The following is a 21,953-nucleotide window of genomic DNA, read 5'->3' on the forward strand; positions in this document are numbered from 1 at the left end:
GTTTAATGATTTATAGAGGTTTTATGGAGTTGTTTGGGTAAAGTTGCATGGTTAGGGTAAAAAGCATGACTTTGGTGTTTTGGTGGTAAAAGCATGTATAATAATTGAGACATTGAATGCTTTTAGCATATTTCATGCACCATGACTATGCAATAGGGTGATTGCATTAGAATCCACAAAGATGTTGCATTGCATACTTGTTTGTTGATGTGGGTGAATGCTGAATGATCCAATAGTTCCAGACAGGAAGTCCAGGACCCCATTCTATGGCCTGGCAAGGATAGGAAAGTGGCAAATGGTAAATACAGGTGTTATATACACGTATACCTATACAGAACAGGAAGACCAGGACCCCAGTCTACGGCCTGGCACGGAACAATTACTGGGACTATGTGGTGACAGGTTTACCCTTGATGTGTATTGTCTGTGATATGACGCATTCCATAAGAGCATGTTTTACTGATTGTTTTATTATTCTACTCACTGGGCTATAGAGCTCATCCCACTCCCTTAACCCCAGTCTTGCAGGTTCAGTGTACAGGGGAAGTCCAACAGAGTATAGGAAGAGAGAAGAGTTTTGTAATAGAATATTGTGGACATGTAAAATTAAAGAGATATAACAGTTGTGTATAAAGTGAGAATTGTGCTTGACTTAGGTATTTTTGTGTTGTATATCTTTTGTATACATGGTCTATTTATATAACTGTTTTACAGAGTATGTGAAAAACTAGGCTTAACAGGTATAAATTAACCCATCTAGAGCAAGCTCTAGTCAGGGGTACAGAGTAAAGAGATAGTGCATGCACAGGTTAAGTCTTGGTCCAGAGAAAAGTTTTTATTTTCACAGAAAATGTATGACCATGTATGAGATTTTACAGGTACTTAGAGAATATAGCCGGCTTGCTACGGGTTCTGGCGGCCTTAAGCCGATCTGAATCCTAGTGCCGGTGACGGTCCATTTTGGGGTCGTTACAAAAAATAAACTGAAAGAGAAATAAACTGAAACGAGATAAAACTAAAAGCGGAATAAAAATAAATTGCAGTAAAAGTAAAATGGGGGGTTTGAGATTGATTTGATTAACAAACTATTGAAAGCAATTAGAATAAGCGAATAATAAAATAAAAGAGAAATAAATAATAAGAAAGCTCTAGTTGAAGAATTGGATCCACTTCAGTTGTTGGGATTAATCATTGACACTTAGTTTCTTTTGAGTGATTCAATAGATTAGTTATGGAGATGGAAGACGCTTCTCACCACCATGTCTCTCCTTATGATTAAACCAATTAGGGAACGTCCTCTAATTAATTACTAATTAATAAATTGCCAAGGAACATCATTGGGCATTAGGCATCAAACAATTGTTAATTGCATGAAGAAAGTGAGAGATCCAATCCTAACTACTCAAATGCATGAGATGTTGCTAGATTATACAATTTCCTTGGTTTTTACACCAAGTGTTCTTATGTTTGAATAATCCAAGCAATTACGGACTTAAATCACCCAAACTAACATATTATTACTTTGCAATCAATAATCAATTGGCCATATTGATCAAAACAACAAAGCAACAATGGAATTAAGCATGAGATTGTATGAATATTGAATAACAAAAGATAAACAATGTTTGATCAAGTCTCCCAATCCATAAAACAACTAAAGCATCACCTAATCTTCAACTAGAATAAAAGATTTCAGCCTCTCATGGCTAAAATAAAAACCAAAAATAAAAGAAAAGAAGAAAGGTAGAAGAAGAGATGTGAATTCCGTAGGTGCCTCCAAGGGGGGCTTGAAAAAACATGGGGAGGCTCCTTATGTGTCTTTTCATACTTGAAAAGTATTGCCCTAGATGATACTTGCTTTCTAATTAGTGAAGAGGCTGCCCAAGGTGTCAAGAGGCTGCCCAAAAGACTTCAAGAGGCTGCCCAAAATGCCCTTGGTCCAAGATGTGCCATCCATGCACATGTGAGAAGGGAAAAACGTGGGGCATGTGTTCAAGTGTAAGGAGTGGGGCCTTTGGTCTTTGCTTGCTGCCCAAGTGTCTTCAAGATGCTGCAAAAGGTGCCCAAGGCTTGCCTTCACACTCTCCTTGCCGCCTATGCTCTAATAAGGAAGGTGGAGCCTCCTTTGCAACTTGAATTTTGAATGTGCATGGCAAGAGGTGGCAAGCATGTGATCTTTGGATTTAGCTTACTTAATAAGCTGGATTTTGAAATTCAAAATTTGAATATGAATCTTGAGGATTTGAATTTCAAAATACTTTCCTTATTTGGCTCTCCATTTATGGCAACTTGAGACTTGGCTTATTGAATAAGGAAAAGGCTACTTGGAGATTTAAAATTTGAATTTCAAATTGCTTTGGCTGAATGTTCTTTCCTTCTTTGCCACTTTCCTTATTTAGAACTTTCCTTATTTAGCTTCACTTGATTCCAACTTGGCAGGCTTGCTCTCCTTTGCTCCCTTTAAGCCAATTTTAAGGGTATTTTCTCCAAAATGTCCTTTTACACCATTTTCTGCAAAATAATATCAAAAGCACTAAATGAAGCAAAAATCATGTAAATAATCATCAATAATATGAAGATAAAATGGACTAATTTATGTTCTATCAAATACCCCCACACCTAGCCTTTTGCTTGTCTTCAAGCAAATAAACATAGTCAAATAAGCTTTCTTTACTACTTGATCCTTATTTCCACTTAAGCTCTTACTCAAGACACCTATTTTGAATCATTTCAGTGAAGAATATATGCATGAAGGTTACTCACCTTCTTTCCTTGTTTCCCTTTACTTACCATGGCTAGGATTTATTTTCCTCAAGAGAGACATTACACATGCACATATTATTTGTTTAGTTAGGACTCTTTTTAGTTTTCAGATTGACTTGCCCTTACCTTGAAGTACTTTATTCAGCCTTTTGCACTTAGGTCTTGCTTGAAAAAGTCACCAACCTTTTGACGTGAAGGTACATATTGGTGATACCCACCCCCAGTTACTCAGTTGGTCACCTGTCCAAGTGGCTACTAGCTTTGTTTATAGTCTTTCAACCATTGGAACAATTTTGAGTTTGTGCTCATGAGGTCTTTGCCTTTGCTGAATTTTCTTTCTCTCAATGATTTGGGCAAATCAACACCAATTACTAAAACAAGTCATGTTAAGTTCATTCACACAATTTTCAATTTATTCTCTCTAATGAGTGTCATCAATACATTTTTCACCATGGCAAACTCAAAGATTCAACTCAAAAGGCAATTCTCAAACATGAAACTCACTGCAATTGATTCAACATAAGTTTAAAGAGTTATCACATCAATGGGGTCATGGAAAGAAAAACTCATCCAACATAGTTCATCAGTTTGAGTAGAGCAAATCAAAAAGAAGAAGAAGGTTGTGGTTGTGTGTTATTGAAAGCAAAAACTAAAAAAAAAAATTCAACTGTGGCTATTCAGAACAAGTCTAACTGAAAGAAAAAGAAGAAGAAAAAAGGGGGAAGAAGAAAGAGATATGCACCCCCACACCTAAATCATGCATTGTCCTCAATGTATAAGAAAGTAAGAGAACAAAAGAAACTGAGTACTCCCCTGGGGTCTAAGGTGCATGGTGCGATTCACTTAGGCTAAATGAGATGGATGTTGTAGTGGAATTTCTTCCACTACTTGCACTGCAAATCCTTTATAATATGGTTTCAGTCGATGTCCATTCACTTTGAAAATCTTTCCAGTCTCAATGCTTTTGATGTTTACAGCTCCATGGGGGTAAACATGCTCTACAACGAATGGTCCAATCCATCTAGACCGTAGCTTTCCTGGAAACAATTTCAAACGAGAGTCAAAGAGTAAGACTTTATCACCAACCTCAAATTGTTTTCTTGAAATCTGACTGTCATGGGAGGATTTGGTTTTTACTTTGTAGTTCCAAGAAGTCTCATATGCATCTCTTCTTATTTCTTCTAGCTCTTGCAATTGTAATTTGCGATTGTGGCCAGTTTTTTTAAGGTCCATGTTGCAACTCTTTACAGCCCAATATGCCTTGTGTTCAAGCTCAACTGGAAGGTGACAAGCTTTTCCATAGACCAATCTATAAGGAGACATACCTATGGGAGTCTTGTAGGTTGTTCTGTAGGCCCATAGAGCATCTTCAAAACGTGTACTCCAGTCTTTTCGGTTGGGAGATACTGTCTTTTCAAGGATTGCCTTGATTTCTCTATTGGACACTTCAACTTGCCCATTTGTTTGAGAGTGGTATGCTGTGGATGTCCTATGTATGACATTGTGCTTTCTGAGAAGGCTTTCCACCACCTTATTGCAGAAATGGGTCCCTCTATCACTGATGATTACCTTTGGTACTCCATGTCTGGCAAAGATGTTGGTCTTCACAAAGTCTACTACTGCCTTGGCGTCATCAGTCTTTGTTGCTCTAGCTTCCACCCACTTGGACACATAATCCACTGCAAGGATGATGTAAGTGTATCCAAAGGATGGTGGGAATTGGCCATGAAGTCTATGCCCCACACATCAAATACCTCACAGACCATGATGGGGTTCTGTGGCATTTGATATCTGTTGCTCAAATTTCCAGTCTGTTGACACCTAGCACATGATCTGCAAAAATAGAAAAGCATCTAGAAAAATAGTGGACCAAAATAGGCCACTTTCAAGTATCTTATGAGCAGTCTTTCTTGGACCAAAGTGTCCACCACAACTATATGAATGACAAAAAGTAAGCATAGAAGCTATTTCTTGGTCAAGAATACATCTCCTTATCATTTGGTCAGCATAATATTTCCATAGATATGGCTCATCCCAAACATAGTATTTGGCATCTTTCTTTATCTTGTCCTTGGTGTGCTTTGGCATGTCAAAAGGCAAGTTACCTGTGGCTAGGTAGTTCACCATGTCTGCGTACCATGGTTCATCAGATTGGACAAGGAAGATTTGTTCAAAGAGGTCATTCTTACATTCTTCAGATTCTGAAAGGTGTTGCAAAGGTGTCTGCGCAGAAATGGTTTCAGAAGTCTCCTTCTGCGCAAGATCTGACTGCAAAGGCGGACTAGAAGAGCTCGCCTGGGTTTGAGGCTGAAGAGTTGCACTGAGGATGGTTTCAGTTTGCGATGGGAGCTGAGGTGAAGGATTCGGTGGCCGAAAGATGGTGGAGTTCGGCGGCCGAAAGGTCATGGCTTTAGTCTACGCAAGGCTTTCCTGAATGGTGCAACAGAGTTTCCTTCAATCTGTGCTTGACTGCAATTTACCTGTTGGACGCTATAGACTCTCTCTTTCAGTTTTGGTTCCTTCTGGCTATCATTCCTGCAAAGATCATCATTCAGAATACAATCTTGATTCTCATCAAAAATTTCCTGGCTCAAGCAGTCAATAATATCAAGACCATAAACAGGGGACATATCATGTGGATATTTCATAGCATCATAGACATTAAATTTAATGACTTTCCCTTCAAATTCCATAGTCAAAGTACCATCATGCACATCAATCTTAGTCCTAGCAGTACTCAAGAAAGGACGTCCAAGAAGGATGTCAGAACTAGTATTGCAACCATCTTCCTTAGTATCAATCACATAAAAATCTACGGGAAAGACAAGTTCATCTACTTGGACTAACACATCTTCTAGAACATCTAGGGGATATACCACAGATCTATCAGCTAATTGTATTACAACTCTTGTGTCTTTCAGTGCACATGCATTCAGAGATTTATAGATGGAAAGAGGCATAACATTTATGGATGCACCAAGATCACACATAGCTTTCTTAATACCAACATTCCCTATTTTGCAAGAAATAGCAAACATACCTTTATATTTGCATTTAGTAGGGAGCTCTCTTTTAATCACAGCAGTAACAACTTCACCTACACTAACTTTCTCTCTTTCAGCAAGCTTTCTTCTGTTGGTACAAAGTTCTTTCAGAAATTTTGTGTACCTGGGAATCTGCTTAACAGCATCTAGCAGAGGTATGTTGATTTCCACCTTTCTAAAAGTCTCAAGGATCTCCTTTTCTTCCTTTTCTTTTTGTGTTCTTTAAAATCTCTTCGGAAAAGGAGGTGGAATCTGAAAACGTACCTTTTGATCAGCTTTATGCGCAGGAATGGCTTCAGAGAGGCTTGCCTTTGTGCAACTGGCTCTTCAGAATGCGTTGGAGAGGCTTCTGAATCAATTGGTTCTTGCGCAACTTGCTTTTCTTGCTCATAACTAGCATTTTGAAGCTCTTTTCCACTTCTTAAAGTAATGGCACTCATATTCTGTCTGGGATTAGTTTCTGTTTGAGAAGGGAGCTTACCTTGGGTTCCAGAATTGGTCCCGGATGTGGCCAGTAGATCTATGCGCTGATTGAGGCTTTGTATAGCACTTGCCATGGACTCCATTGTAATGACCCGGAAACCGGTACCCCTCAGTAACGGTCCGAACCATCACTGGCACTAGGATCCAGATCGGCTTAAGGCCGCCGGGACCCGTAGCAAGCCGACTATACTCTCTGTGTACCTGATAAATCCCAGACATGATACAAATAGACTCAACAATCCTGTAAAACTCTGTAGGCTTAACTGCTGCTACTCAGATATGTCAATCTGAAATGGCCCTCAGGGCCTGTACCAGGGACTACTATCTGCTGTGGTCCAGGGAGTAACACAATCTGTAACACATCCCACTGGTATCTCATCGAAGCCATACATTAAGCCTAACTCACACATTTCTCATCAAGAAACGTAAAACAGGATTCATGCACAGGGGATTAAGCAAACATCACACAACAGCAAAAACACTAGGGAAAGCATAAGTCTATCCAGTATATGACAGTACATGTCTATCTATTACATTACAACTAAGCTTTTAATTACATCATGTCCACTAAGCTATTACAACATACATTCAAGCATAACTTTTCTCTGTACTCTTGCTGACTTTGACGTCTCATAGCTATCTCAGGACCTGCAAAACTGGGATAAGGGAGTGGGATGAGCTCTAGAGCCCAGTGAGGAGGAACAATAAAAACAGTTCATTCATTACATGTTTTCATGAAATGCATCACATCACAAACATATCATCTCAAGGATGAACTTGTCACCATAGCCCTCTACATACATAATAGTATGTCCAACTGTGCCAGGGGTGATTAGGCCTCACCTGGACTACTCTGAAGTAACTCATATCATAACATGTCCAACTGTGCCAGGGGCGATGAGGCCTCACTTGGACTGCTCTAAGCTCTGATCTGACAGCCCAGCTGTCTCACTCATAGTACCAGGAGCGACCTGGACTATCCAGGGGCGACCTGGTATGGCTATCTCATGCCATAACTCTGTATCTGTGCTCTATCAAGGGCTAAGGATCATCCAACATTCATCCACACAAATATCAGCTTATGCAATGCAGCATATTCGTGGAATCTAATGCAATACAACCTAATACATAACATGGCATTTTATGATGCATGGATCATGCTAGATTCGTGTCATTTTCTGAATGTAAAATAGTACAGTTAGTTCCACTCACCTCTGCTCCTCTGGCAGATACTGTACTGACTCTGATATCTCTAACTCTGATGACCTCCTCAAACTCTCGGGTCCAATCCTACACAAATGGACTCGAATGAGGTGTCACACATACTTTGAATAACTCTTAAACAATTCCCCATAATCCCCTCTAAACCTCTGCACATAATCACATAACTCATGCAAAAGAAGGCTGGACAGAACACATTCGGCAGCAGGTTCGGCGGCCGAATGTCCTCTCCAGAGCCGAAACTCATGCATGTTCGGCGGCACCTTCGGCGGCCGAATGTGCATGACAGATCCGAAAGTCCATTCTTTCGGAGGCAACCTTAGGCAGCCGAAACTACCTCCACAAGAGGTTCGGCGGCCGAAGCTTCACTTCGGCGGCCGAAGCTGGGTTCTCCAGAAGGCAGAACCTTGCTTCCTCTCATGCACAACTGCTCCAACACACTCGAATATGCATAACTCAGCGTCTTAACTCACATATACTCTGGTATATGCACCAAGGGGTCCCAAACTACCTATTAACCCCAACAAAACAACTAACACAACACATAAGCATGCTTTTACCATTAAAAACAGCAAAACTAAACTCTAAAACCGACACATGCAAAACACTAACACTAACCTATATAAACAACTCTACCCTTACTGCTCGGTAAAAGCTGTTATAAAACCATTAACAAGTTCAAAGCTTCCCTTACCGTTGGACAACAGAAGCTAAACAATCTGAACCCAAAGCTATGCACCAACACCTCTTCTTCTTCACTCACCCACCAAAGCTCTCCCTTTTTTTCTCAAAGACGTTCAACACATTAGACACAACCAACCCTCTGCATAAGCTGATAAAAGCTTGCAGATGAGTCATGGGAGACGTGGCCTCATCTCCAGCCCTGATCTGGCGGCAACACCTGTCCAAATCCCTGGCTGAGGAGTGCACAATAGCTGGCTGACCAGCTCAGCTTCGGCTGCCGAATCGCATGCAAAACCATGCAACATTCGGGGGCCGAACGTCACCTTCGGGGGCCGAACATTGGGCACTTTCGGCGGCCGAACTTACCTTTGGCAGCCGAACTTGGCCTTTGTCCCCAATGCCTTTTCCCTTCAAACCTCACTCCTTTTTCATTCTAACCCTTGAAAATACTTATAACGAATGTAGAAAACCTTCTCTTATCCGTCTAGAACCCTCTGACATCCTCGAATTCCACCGAACGGTAGAAATTCCGATGTCTGAATCTGCCGGGTATTACATTCTTCCCCCCTTAAAGAACATTCGTCCTCGAATGGTCACACAACAAACACATATACACACAAGTAAATAAGGAAAGCCTACCACCTTCCTTTAAGAAGCGACACAGATACCACTGGAGTACATACTCCCGGGTTAGCCATACTTTTTGACTCTGTGGATTTTATCTGCTTCATCTGTGCCCATACTCTATAGGGACTGCTACCTTTCTTTTTCTCTTTCGCTCGTCTTTGCTTTCTCACTACGCTAGATTTTTACCCTTAGTTTCCTTGTACTCACTCCGGTCCGAGGAGCAATGACTCTCAGGATATGCTTCGCTCACTCACTCTACTTGTGACACAACACAAGGGAATAGACATGCCCTGATCTTGGCCTTCAGGCCATGTTCTCTAGTTACTACTACATTGAGTCGCTACTGGGCATGCTTCTCTGTTTTCTGAACGATTCTACGCTTTTGCTGCGCACTCTGATCCTTGCCCGCTTTTTTTTTTCTTCTTTCCTATACTGGCTTTTGTGTTTTTGTTTTTTTTTTTTTTTTTTTTTTTTTTTTTTTTGGACTCTCTTTAACGCTTAGATCTATCGTGGAGGATCAGCAGCTCCTACTCGCTGTCTCCACAGACTATTAATCCTGCGTGGGAACAACTGTCCTTGGTAGTGATTTTGTGTAACTGCTCACAGTCGTTACAAAATCTCACGGTGTCATCCTTCGTTTCTCACACCAACACTGGAACCTTTTAGGGTGAGGTACTAGGTCGGATAACCTTTCTCTACCAAGCTTCTCTATACGATGCGTACTATACTCTCTCTGTGCAGGTGCCATGCTGTAGGGTAGAAGAACAGAAGGAAAGAAATGGTTCCGCGTCCAGACACCACTCCTATTCCACACTCTGATTCCCTGACAGATGGAAAACCTGACAGCTCGTCTGGGACAACTATCTAGAACTCACTAGCAATGGGCGCGTTGAGGCTGATTCCCTAATCTGACTCCTACACTCGCTCACAGGAGCTAGACCCCTCTGATACCCTTTCCTGTGTACCGTTGAGCCTACTGGGCTGACATCAAACCTCTAGGCACCTATACTCTGTCCCTTTCAAGGACTATCTCTGATCCATCTTAGCCTCTGAACTCTCTTACCTTGTCTCTACAGATACAGACACAAATAGTACAATGAGTAAGTAGCCAATCCGCCCTAGAATGACATCAACGAGTCAACTCTAGAACCATAAGGTCAGCTGGATAGTCTCTACTCACTCCAACCGCTAAACTGCTCTGACTAACTGACTCTGCCTCAGATGGATCATACTCGGGTCCACTAACCCAAAGAAAACAAAGCCTAGAAGGCATCCAACCCACTCGATTAACAGCTCACTCAGTCACAAGAAAGTGGAACCACGCGGGTGTAAAACAAACAACATACACATTCGAACATCCACAAGTGAACATACCTGACGTCACTGTGTTCGATGTGATAGTTTCCTACTGAGTCAGAATGAAGATCCGAACTATAGGTAACGGACCTTCTCTCGGGAACGTACTAATGAAAAGGCTAACCCTTTCCTCTGCCTCAATTTATCACCGAATCCCAGAGTAAACTGAAAACTCCTCCTGAACTGACCCTTAGTCTTACTCTTTTCTTTCTCTATTCATTCTCGTTTGCGTATTCTTTTTCTTTCTTTTGTTTTGTTACTCTGATCTATGACACTTACTTTCTCTTACTCTCATTCTTTTCTTACTCTGTTCTTTGACTTATTTCTTATCTTTGAGGGCTGTACTCGGAGATGATAGATCACTCTCCCTATAACTGGATAACAAGCATCTAATAGCACCACTCTCGAATATCTTTCCTGGTTCACTATCTCGCTATTACTCATTTGGCTTTTCCTATCTCTCACACTCTGGTAGTGCAATCTTTACCATTCGTCGTTCTCACTCTCTTCGTTTAGCGGGTGGTACACCTGATGACTTGTCTGGGTCCTATTGACAACTTTTCTCTAGCTGTGGACACTACAACTGTTCCCCTTCTAATCTGACGAACCACACTGTTCTCTGACACAAGCAAGAAACCTGCGATAACCTTTCCTAAACAGCGTAAGAGCCTCTAGGGCTGATAGCAAACTTCTAGGCATCTCTACTTTGTCCCCTCACACATTACCTGTGATCCCTCCTAGTCGCAAAGCCTGACTATTCTGCCTCTGCTAAGGCAGTACTATGAGTAGCTAGCCCATCCACCCCTAGAATGACCTCAACCAGTCACTCTAGAACCACTAGGTCAGCTGGAAGGCACCTACTCACAACTCGCACTCAACTCTATTGGCAGACTAACTTTGCCACTGACGGATCACACTTGAGTCTATTGACCCCAAAGAGGACATTCTACTCCCAGAAGTTATCAAACCCATACTCTCGACGGCTCTCACGGCCCTAAGGAAAGCGAAACATCAAAGTTGCTATGAACAAACACATCAAAACATATGGAAGTGAAAAGTGCCTGTCACCGCCATGTCCGATGTGTCAGTCTCCTGCTGCGTCAAAGCGAAGATCCGTGCTGGCACTGATGGACCTTCACCTGGGGAACCTGTGGAAGAAGGAGTGATCCCGCTCCTTCTGCCTCTGTCCTGTACCATGGCTAGAGCTTCTGGCTGAGCTACTCTGTCTGAGACTGTCTGCTGGGACTGTGTTAGCAAAGTGGCGGTGGAACACTCACGTGCTATGTGCCCCTCTTGTCCGCACCTGAAACATGCTGTTGTCCCTACTAGACAGACTCCCTTGTGCGGCCTACCGCACCTCGGACATTTAGAGTGATTCAAACCAGAACTTGATCCCTCACGACAACCCATGCCAAACTGTACCCTATTCCAGAACTCTCTTTTCTTTGACCCTTTCAGGCCTCTCACTTTCTTTTTATTCGTTGCAGCAGTCTTACCCAAAGGGAAACGATCACTATTCTCTGGGTCCTTTTCTACACTCATGTTTTCTGTCTGCCCTGGCTGCTCACAGTCACTCTCTTTATGCTCCCTTGAGCAAACTCTATAGCAAACTGTTCCCAGGATAAGCTTTCTACCCTCGGGTTCACATACTGGTTGAACCATGCCCTTGTCTTTTCACATTTCACTGTGACCCCTGCCATCTGAATGGCTCTACGCTCACTGGCTCCCAACTCATCAGTTATCATCTTGACCATTCTAAGATACTCCAAAGGGTCATCACCTGTCTCAAATTTGGGACCATCCAACCTCAAATAATCTGTCAGCTGCACCATACTTTCTCCAGGTGAACTAAGCTTAGGTGTTTGGATAACTGGGGCTACTGGTTCTACTGGTGGTGGAGGAGGTGCAACAGTCCCTGAGGTAGGGTTCGCTAAACTTGGATACCCAAAGAAGGGTGGAAACATGGTATACTGTGGATATGATGGTGGATATGGCGGATAAAAGGGAGGATAGGGCATAAAGGTGGGATATGGGTAATATCTAGGCAACTCTGATGTACCTCTCATCGGGTACTCTGTCCCCCACTGGTAGGGTGGATACTGAGGTGGAACAAACCTCGAGGCCTGAGTGCCTCCTTGGGACTCACCCACATAGCCTCCTAATCCGCTCATACCAAAGCCGCCCTCTCTACTCTGGTCATCCTTCTCTCTTTCTCTCATAAGCCCGGACATACCACTCTGGACAACTCCCCTTCTACTCTCCTTAATAGACCCTCTAGGGTCCCCTAATGTACCTTCGCTACTTAAGCTATCTGCTGTTGCCCTTTGCAGAATAGGGAGATGGACATCCATGTCCTCATTCTCCGGCGGAGCTCCAATCAATCTCGCAGATCGACGAGTTCCTCTCATCCTGCCTTTGAAAAGCACAACAGCACACAAAAATATCATCAAATGATCCATGTGAGAACACATGAATCCTCAGCACATATCAAACATATTCCTAGCACATGTAGCTCATCATGGCATTTCAAATCATCATGCAAGACAAGACTCCACATCCTATCCTAGTGGACATGTGTTTCCCTATTATGCTTTCCCTCCTATACAAGACTACACCTCTTTCCGATGTGGGAATCTAATCCTTGAGCATCTTAGCTCAACACACCGTACTCAAAAGATCTACATTTCTAACATCTTAACCTCTTTCCGATGTGAGATATCTCTGATCCCTGAGTATACTCACTCAGCACATCGTACTCTGAGGCCCTATGCTCTGATACCAATCTGTAATGACCCGGAAATCGGTACCCCTCAGTAACGTTCCGAACCATCACTGGCACTAGGATTCAGATCGGCTTAAGGCCGCCGGGACCCGTAGCAAGCCGACTATACTCTCTGTGTACCTGATAAATCCCAGACATGATACAAATAGACTCAACAATCCTGTAAAACTCTGTAGGCTTAACTGTTGCTACTCAGATATGTCAATCTGAAATGGCCCTCAGGGCCTGTACCAGGGACTACTATCTGCTGTGGTCCAGGGAGTAACACAATCTGTAACACATCCCACTGGTATCTCATCGAAGCCATACATTAAGCCTAACTCACACATTTCTCATCAAGAAACGTAAAACAGGATTCATGCACAGGGGATTAAGCAAACATCACACAACAGCAAAAACACTAGGGAAAGCATAAGTCTATCCAGTATATGACAGTACATGTCTATCTATTACATTACAACTAAGCTTTTAATTACATCATGTCCACTAAGCTATTACAACATACATTCAAGCATAACTTTTCTCTGTACTCTTGCTGACTTTGACGTCTCATAGCTATCTCAGGACCTGCAAAACTGGGATAAGGGAGTGGGATGAGCTCTAGAGCCCAGTGAGGAGGAACAATAAAAACAGTTCATTCATTACATGTTTTCATGAAATGCATCACATCACAAACATATCATCTCAAGGATGAACTTGTCACCAGAGCCCTCTACATACATAATAGTATGTCCAACTGTGCCAGGGGCGATTAGGCCTCACCTGGACTACTCTGAAGTAACTCATATCATAACATGTCCAACTGTGCCAGGGGCGATGAGGCCTCACTTGGACTGCTCTGAGCTCTTATCTGACAGCCCAGCTGTCTCACTCATAGTACCAGGAGCGACCTGGACTATCCAGGGGCGACCTGGTATGGCTATCTCATGCCATAACTCTGTATCTGTGCTCTATCAAGGGCTAAGGATCATCCAACATTCATCCACACAAATATCAGCTTATGCAATGCAGCATATTCGTGGAATCTAATGCAATACAACCTAATACATAACATGGCATTTTATGATGCATGGATCATGCTAGATTCGTGTCATTTTCTGAATGTAAAATAGTACAGTTAGTTCCACTCACCTCTGCTCCTCTGGCAGATACTGTACTGACTCTGATATCTCTAACTCTGATGACCTCCTCGAACTCTCGGGTCCAATCCTACACAAATGGACTCGAATGAGGTGTCACACATACTTTGAATAACTCTTAAACAATTCCCCATAATCCCCTCTAAACCTCTGCACATAATCACATAACTCATGCAAAAGAAGGCTGGACAGAACACATTCGGCAGCAGGTTCGGCGGCCGAATGTCCTCTCCAGAGCCGAAACTCATGCATGTTCGGCGGCACCTTCGGCGACCGAATGTGCATGACAGATCCGAAAGTCCATTCTTTCGGAGGCAACCTTAGGCAGCCGAAACTACCTCCACAAGAGGTTCGGCGGCCGAAGCTTCACTTCGGCGGCCGAAGCTGGGTTCTCCAGAAGGCAGAACCTTGCTTCCTCTCATGCACAACTGCTCCAACACACTCGAATATGCATAACTCAGCGTCTTAACTCACATATACTCTGGTATATGCACCAAGGGGTCCCAAACTACCTATTAACCCCAACAAAACAACTAACACAACACATAAGCATGCTTTTACCATTAAAAACAGCAAAACTAAACTCTAAAACCGACACATGCAAAACACTACCACTAACCTATATAAACAACTCTACCCTTACTGCTCGGTAAAAGCTGTTATAAAACCATTAACAAGTTCAAAGCTTCCCTTACCGTTGGACAACAGAAGCTAAACAATCTGAACCCAAAGCTATGCACCAACACCTCTTCTTCTTCACTCACCCACCAAAGCTCTCCCTTTTTTTCTCAAAGACGTTCAACACATTAGACACAACCAACCCTCTGCATAAGCTGATAAAAGCTTGCAGATGAGTCATGGGAGACGTGGCCTCATCTCCAGCCCTGATCTGGCGGCAACACCTGTCCAAATCCCTGGCTGAGGAGTGCACAATAGCTGGCTGACCAGCTCAGCTTCGGCTGCCGAATCGCATGCAAAACCATGCAACATTCGGGGGCCGAACGTCACCTTCGGGGGCCGAACATTGGGCACTTTCGGCGGCCGAACTTACCTTTGGCAGCCGAACTTGGCCTTTGTCCCCAATGCCTTTTCCCTTCAAACCTCACTCCTTTTTCATTCTAACCCTTGAAAATACTTATAACGAATGTAGAAAACCTTCTCTTATCCGTCTAGAACCCTCTGACATCCTCGAATTCCACCGAACGGTAGAAATTCCGATGTCTGAATCTGCCGGGTATTACATCCATCATCTTTTCAAGGCGTTGGATGGGATTTGAAGGTGCTGGTTGGGCTTGGTTCCTTTGATAGTTCTGATGCTTATAATTGTTGTTGGCCCTTCCATAGCTTAAATTGGGGTGATCTCTCCAACCTGGATTGTAAGTGTTAGAGTACGGATCATACCTTACCTGGCTATTGTATCCTCCAATGGAATTTGCTTACTAGTTGTTTTCTTGGAGTGTAGGACACTGATCAGTTGGGTGGCCTACATAAGAACAGATCCCATATGCCCTAGGTGGCTGCGATGCTTGAATCTGTTGAACCAGTCCTATGGTAAAATCTTTCATAACAGATGTCAGTTCAGAAATAGGAGGTGAACTTACCTCGTTTACTCCTCTCTGCAGTTGCTTTTCTTCTCCATATTGCCTAGATGAGGCTACAAGTGTGGAGATCAACTCTCTCATCTCTCTAAGTGTCTTGTCTGCAATCGATCCTCCACAAGCTACATCAATGAACTTTCTTTATGATGAGAGCAATCCTCCATAAAAGAACTCTATGAGGGACTTATCTGACATATCATGTTGTGGACAACCTGTACACAGTCTTTCAAACCTTTCCCAATAATCATATAAATCCTCAGTTGGTTTCTGTCTTATGCTAGTGATTTCTCTTATTATGCGAATAGCTTTAAATGTTGGGAAATATTTGTTCAGAAAAGTTATAACCATATCATCCCAAGAAGTGATAGATCCAGGTGGCAAATAAAATAACCAATCCTTAGCATAGTCATCTAATGAAAAAGGAAAAGCTCTTAACTTAACATGATCTTCAGAAATACCTTGAGGTCTCATAGATGAATAGACAATATTGAACTCTTTCAAGTGCTTGTGTGGATTTTCATTTTGCAAACCTCTAAATTTAGGGAAAAGATGGATCAAACCTATTTTCAGTTCAAAGGGAATTGTCAGAGGTGGATAGGTGATACAAAGTGGTGCTTGATCGCCTACAGGTGTTACCAATTCTCTCATGGTTCTTTCTCTTGGCATTGGAGCTCTAATGGCTGGATTTTCTTAAATTAATTAGTCATTGACAGCTTGTCCATTTTGGGCAGCATGTTGTGCATTAGGTTTAGCCATTGGTGCGAAGTTCGGCGGCAGGAGAAGAGAAGGTTCAACGGCCGAATGTTGATGAAGTTCGGCGGCCGAATGTGTGGCAGAAGGTTCAGGCACAGTGGCTTGCTTTCCTAGTCTCCTGATTGTGCGTTCAATTTTCGGATCGTAAGGCAGAGTGTCCCTACGTTCAGATCTGGTCATGAAAGAAAAATAAACAAGTTAGAACAATTCCCCAGCAACGGCGCCAATTTTTGCCTCGCGGTTGTCGAAGCCGATCAAAAATAACCTTTCTGGTTATCAATAATTTTACAACTGTAAATAGTGGTGAAAGGATCGAATCCACAGGGAATTGAGAACTTACCTATTTTCCTTATCAAGACCACGAGAATTAACTGAAACAAAAATAAACTAAAAGAGAAATAAACTGAAACGAGATAAAACTGAAAGCGGAATAAAAATAAATTGCAGTAAAAGTAAAATGGGGGGTTTGAGATTGATTTGATTAACAAACTATTGAAAGCAATTAGAATAAGCAAATAATAAAATAAAAGAGAAATAAATAATAAGAAAGCTCTAGTTGAAGAATTGGATCCACTTCAGTTGTTGGGATTGATCATTGACACTTAGTTTCTTTTGAGTGATTCAATAGATTAGTTATGGAGATGGAAGACGATTCTCACCACCATGTCTCTCCTTATGATTAAACCAATTAGGGAACGTCCTCTAATTAATTACTAATTAACAAATTACCAAGGAACGTCCTTGGGCCTTAGGCATCAAACAATTGTTAATTGCATGAAGAAAGAGAGAGATCCAATCCTAACTACTCAAACGCATGAGATGTTGCTAGATCATACAATTTCCTTCGTTTTTACACCAAGTGTTCTTATGTTTAAATAATCCAAGCAATTACGGACTTAAATCACCCAAACTAAGCAATTACGGACTTAAATCACCCAAACTAAGCAATTACGGACTTAAATCACCCAAACTAACATATTATTACCTTGCAATCAAGAATCAATTGGCCATATTGATCAAAACAACAAAGCAACAATGGAATTAAGCATGAAATTGTATGAATATTGAATAACAAAAGATAAAAAAATGTTTGATCAAGTCTCCCAATCCATAAAACAACTAAAGCATCACCTAATCTTCAACTGGAATAAAAGATTTCAGCCTCTCAAGGCTGAAACAAAAATCAAAAATAAAAGAAAAGAAGAAAGGTAGAAGAAGAGATGTGAATCCCATAGGTGTCTCTAAGGAAGGCTTGAAAAAACATGGGGAGGCTCCTTATCATCAGATGTCATAGGACATTGATTCTTGCTGAGATGAATACCATGAGACATGGGCAAGAATCCTTTTTTGAAATCTTGCATGTTGAACCTTTTCAGCACCTTGTCAATATAAGTACTTTGACTCAGACCGATTATCCTCTTGTAGCTATCCCTATAAATCATAATACCAATGATATATACAGCCTCACCTAAGTCCTTCATTGTAAAAGAATTCCCTAACCAAGTCTTAACCTTTTGCAAGGTAGGGATATCATTTCCAATGAGTAATATGTCATCCACATATAGGACTAGAAACACAACTGCACTCCCACTAACCATCTTGTAAACACAAGGTTCATCTTCATTCTTGATGAATCCAAAGTCCCTGACTGTTTCATCAAAACGAAGATTCCAGCTCTGAGAAGCTTTCTTCAATCCATAAATGGATCTTTGAAGCTTGCAAATCTTTCCAGAATTCTCAGGGATTACAAAACCCTCAGGTTGTGTCATGTACACATCTTCAAGCAAGTTTCCATTAAGGAAATTTATTTTTACATCCATTTGCCATATCTCGTAATCATAGTACGCAACAATGGCAATGAGAATTCTAACCGACTTAAGCATTGCAACTGGCGAAAAGGTCTCATCATAGTCTATACCATGAGTTTGCTTGAAACCTTTTGCGATAACCCTTGCTTTATAGGTATGCACATTTCCATCCATGTCAGTTTTCTTCTTGAAAACCCATTTGCAACCAATGGTCTTAACACCCTCAGGGGGATAACTTAATGACCAAACTCGATTGTCATACATGGATTGTATTTTAGATTTCATGGCAGAAAGCCATTTCTCGGAATCTGGACCTGACACAGCCTCTTGATAGGTAGTAGGCTCATCTTGATCAATGAGCAAAAGTTCACGACTATCAGTCATGAGAAATCCATATATCTCAGGCTAATGACGTGTCCTATCAGATCTACGTGGGACTTGTGTCACTCTTTTAGTTTCCACAACTGTTTACGGTTCTGAAAGTAGTTCTATCGGTAGTTCAATGCTCTCTTGTGGTGCTTGAGTTTCCTCAAGTTGCACTGTACTCCCACTAAATCTCTGAGAGATAAATTTCTTTTCCAAAAAGGTACCATTTTGAGCAACAAACAGTTTGTTCTCTGAGGAAATATAGAAATAGTATCCTTTGGTTTCCTTAGGATACCCCACAAAATTGCACTTTATAGATTTTGGAGCTACCTTATCTGAAATTGGGCGTTTCACATAAGCTTCACAACCCCAAATCTTAAGAAAAGACAAACTGGGCATTCTGCCAGTCCATAACTCATATGGTGTCTTTTCAACCGCTTTCGATGGTACTCAGTTTAAAATGAATGCAGCTGTTTCCAAGGCATAACCCCAAAACGATAAAGGGAGATTTGTTTGACTCATCATAGATCGAACCATATTTAATAAAGTTCGATTTCTCCTTTTAGAAACACCATTCCATTGTGGAGTTCCTAGAGGAGTCAATTGTGAAACAATCCCACAATTTCTAAGATGTTCATCAAACTCTTGGCTCAAATATTCACCACCTCGATCAGATCGAAGCATTTTAATAGTTCTACCAAGTTGATTTTGTACTTCATTTTGAAAAGTTCTAAACATTTCAAAAGATTCATGCTTATGTTTCATTAGGTAGACATAACCATACTGATCAAACATAAATTAGCCACATTTTTATTATCTTTATTATTGCTTATTTACACATTTTTTAGCTTAATTTATGGTTTTTATCTTGTTTTTACAGAAAAGGAAGAAATTGGAAAATTGGAGAAAAAGTGCAGAAAAGGATGCAAAAGTGATGGGGTCAAAGTGATTTGGCCAAATCACTCGCAGAGACTGCCAAATCACTCATAGAGACAGAAAGCTAAAAACTGGACTGACTCACAGAAAGCGATTGGGGCAAGTGATTTGCCCAAATCACCCGCCCCAATCACATTGACAGCAGAAACCGACAGCAGAGCGGGAAAAAGGAAAAAAATCAGATTTAAAAAGAAAAGAAGTTCAAATCCATCTCAAACACCACCAGCTCAATTCCAAAAGTCACGAGGATGTCCTTCTACCAAGAGAATTCCATCTACAACAAAATTCAAAGACAAAAGAGGAATTAAAGACCACAAAGACCAAGTCAAAATAGGGATTCCAAACCCTAATTGAACTTGGACTCTCCAACTATAAGAATGCAGCCTCCAAACAAGCAAAGTATCTTCTCCATCTTCGAAAATCTGTAGAATTCAGCAGGAAGCCTGCGGCAGTCCCTTCTTCTCTTCCTTTCTTCTTTCTTTTGTATATTTTGTCCACCATGAGTAGCTAATTTCATTCTTTTCTAGTTGAAGTTGAGGAAATTCAGATTTGTGATGAATTCGGAGATTTAAAACTCCATTGTTAAACTCTTATTTGCTTTCAATATTTATGCAACTTGATCTTTAATATAATTGTTACTTTGCTTTCAGAATCAATAAGAGCCCATTGCTTTTAAATTGCTTGAGTAATAAATTGTTTGAATGATTTAAGTCCGTAATTGCTTATATTATTTGAACACAAATATAATCAGTTGCATGATCTAGACTTGACCACGCGGTTGGCAAGGATAGAATTGGGTTTCTCTAAGTCTTAATGCAATCAACAGTTGTTCAATGCTAAATGCCCCAAGGACATTCCTTGGCAACTTGTTGACTAGTATTTGATTGGCGAACGTTTCCTAATCGAACTAGAACTAAGGAGGATTTTTGTTGTGAGAAGCGTCTTCCACAACCAAATCTAATTTATTGAAATAAAATAGGAGTCTTAAATAGTCAATGATCAATTCTAAACAAACTGAATTAAACTCATATTTCAACTAGAATCTCTTTCCAATTGAAATTCTCATTTATTTAAATTATTGCTTTCTCTTGCTTTCTAGATTTAATTCATCAAAACAAAACCTCTCTCTTTTATTTATTTGTCATTTATTTGTCTTAGTCATTATTAGGAAAATCTTTGGTGTCAATTCCATGTGGTTCGACCCTATTGCCACTATCTGCAAGTTAATTGTTGATTGTTTAATAGATTTATTTTTGACAGCTTCGATAACCGCTATCAAAAATTGGCGCCGTTGCCGGGGACTTGATTTAAACTAACGTATTTTCCCTTTATGACTAGGGCTGGCCGTAAAGAAAATCTTCTTTACGATCCGGAGATAGAACGCACCGCCAGGAGCTTAAGAAAGCAAGCAAACTTGAGGAACCAAACCTCAAGAGCATCTTCATCTTCACCAGCAACAAATCTGGAGCCTACCATCCGATCTGCCACTGCACCAGCAAACATAACACCTACTGCCCCTGCTGCAGAAATTCTTGCACCAGCAAATTCACCTATTGCCGCACCTGCTACTGCTGAAATTGCACCAGAAACTGAGTTCCAGGTTGCTGCAGAAAATCCAGCAATGGCAGAACCTCCTGCTGCACGTGAAGAAGCTGAAATTCAAGCTAGAAACCTGCCTGTCCAAGCACCACAGCCACGGGAGAGAACACTCCGAGAGCTGGATATGCCAGCTGAAGACCAAGCACCATTATGCATAACTTATCCTCAACTGACAGCACCTTTTGAATTGAAGACAGGTCTGATCCATCTCCTTCCCAAATTTAGAGGCCTTGAAAATGAGGATCCTCACAAGCATTTGAAGGAATTCCACATTGTTTGCTCAACCATGAGACCTCAAGGAATTTCAGAAGACCATGTCAAACTTAGAGCTTTTCCTTTCTCTCTTGAAGACTATGCCAAGGATTGACTATTCTACTTGACACCCGGATCCATTACATCATGGGCCGATATGGCAAGAGCATTCTTGAGCAAATTCTTTCCAACATCGAAAGCCATTGGTATCCGTCAAGAAATAAGTGGCATAAGGCAAAAGGATTCTGAAGACTTATATGAATACTGGGAGAGGTTCAAAAGGTTATGCACAAGATGCCCTCAGCATGATATTTCTGACAAGTCTCTCATAGAGTATTTCTATGAAGGTTTACTACCTGCAGAAAGGAAGTTTATAGATGCAGCATGTGGAGGATCAATTCGAGATAAATCACCTCGAGAGATGAGGAATCTAATTTCCACCATGGCAGCCGCATCTCAACAGTTTAAAGACTAAGAGCAGCCACCAATAAGGGTGAATGAGGTGAGTACATCCGTTTTGGCATCCCAAATCTCTGATCTCA

The 21,953-nt window shown here is 41.3% G+C and overlaps 1 non-coding gene across 1 annotated transcript; it reads right to left on the reverse strand.

The window, feature by feature from the left end:
- Nucleotides 1-21,616: 21,616 nt before the first annotated feature.
- On the reverse strand, nucleotides 21,617-21,723 carry LOC122722155. The gene has a single exon (XR_006349079.1). It is a non-coding gene; the product is annotated as a small nucleolar RNA R71 (small nucleolar RNA).
- Nucleotides 21,724-21,953: the final 230 nt, after the last annotated feature.

Source organism: Manihot esculenta, chromosome 16 (assembly GCF_001659605.2).
Source record: "Manihot esculenta cultivar AM560-2 chromosome 16, M.esculenta_v8, whole genome shotgun sequence".
NCBI classification, from domain to species: domain Eukaryota; kingdom Viridiplantae; phylum Streptophyta; class Magnoliopsida; order Malpighiales; family Euphorbiaceae; genus Manihot; species Manihot esculenta.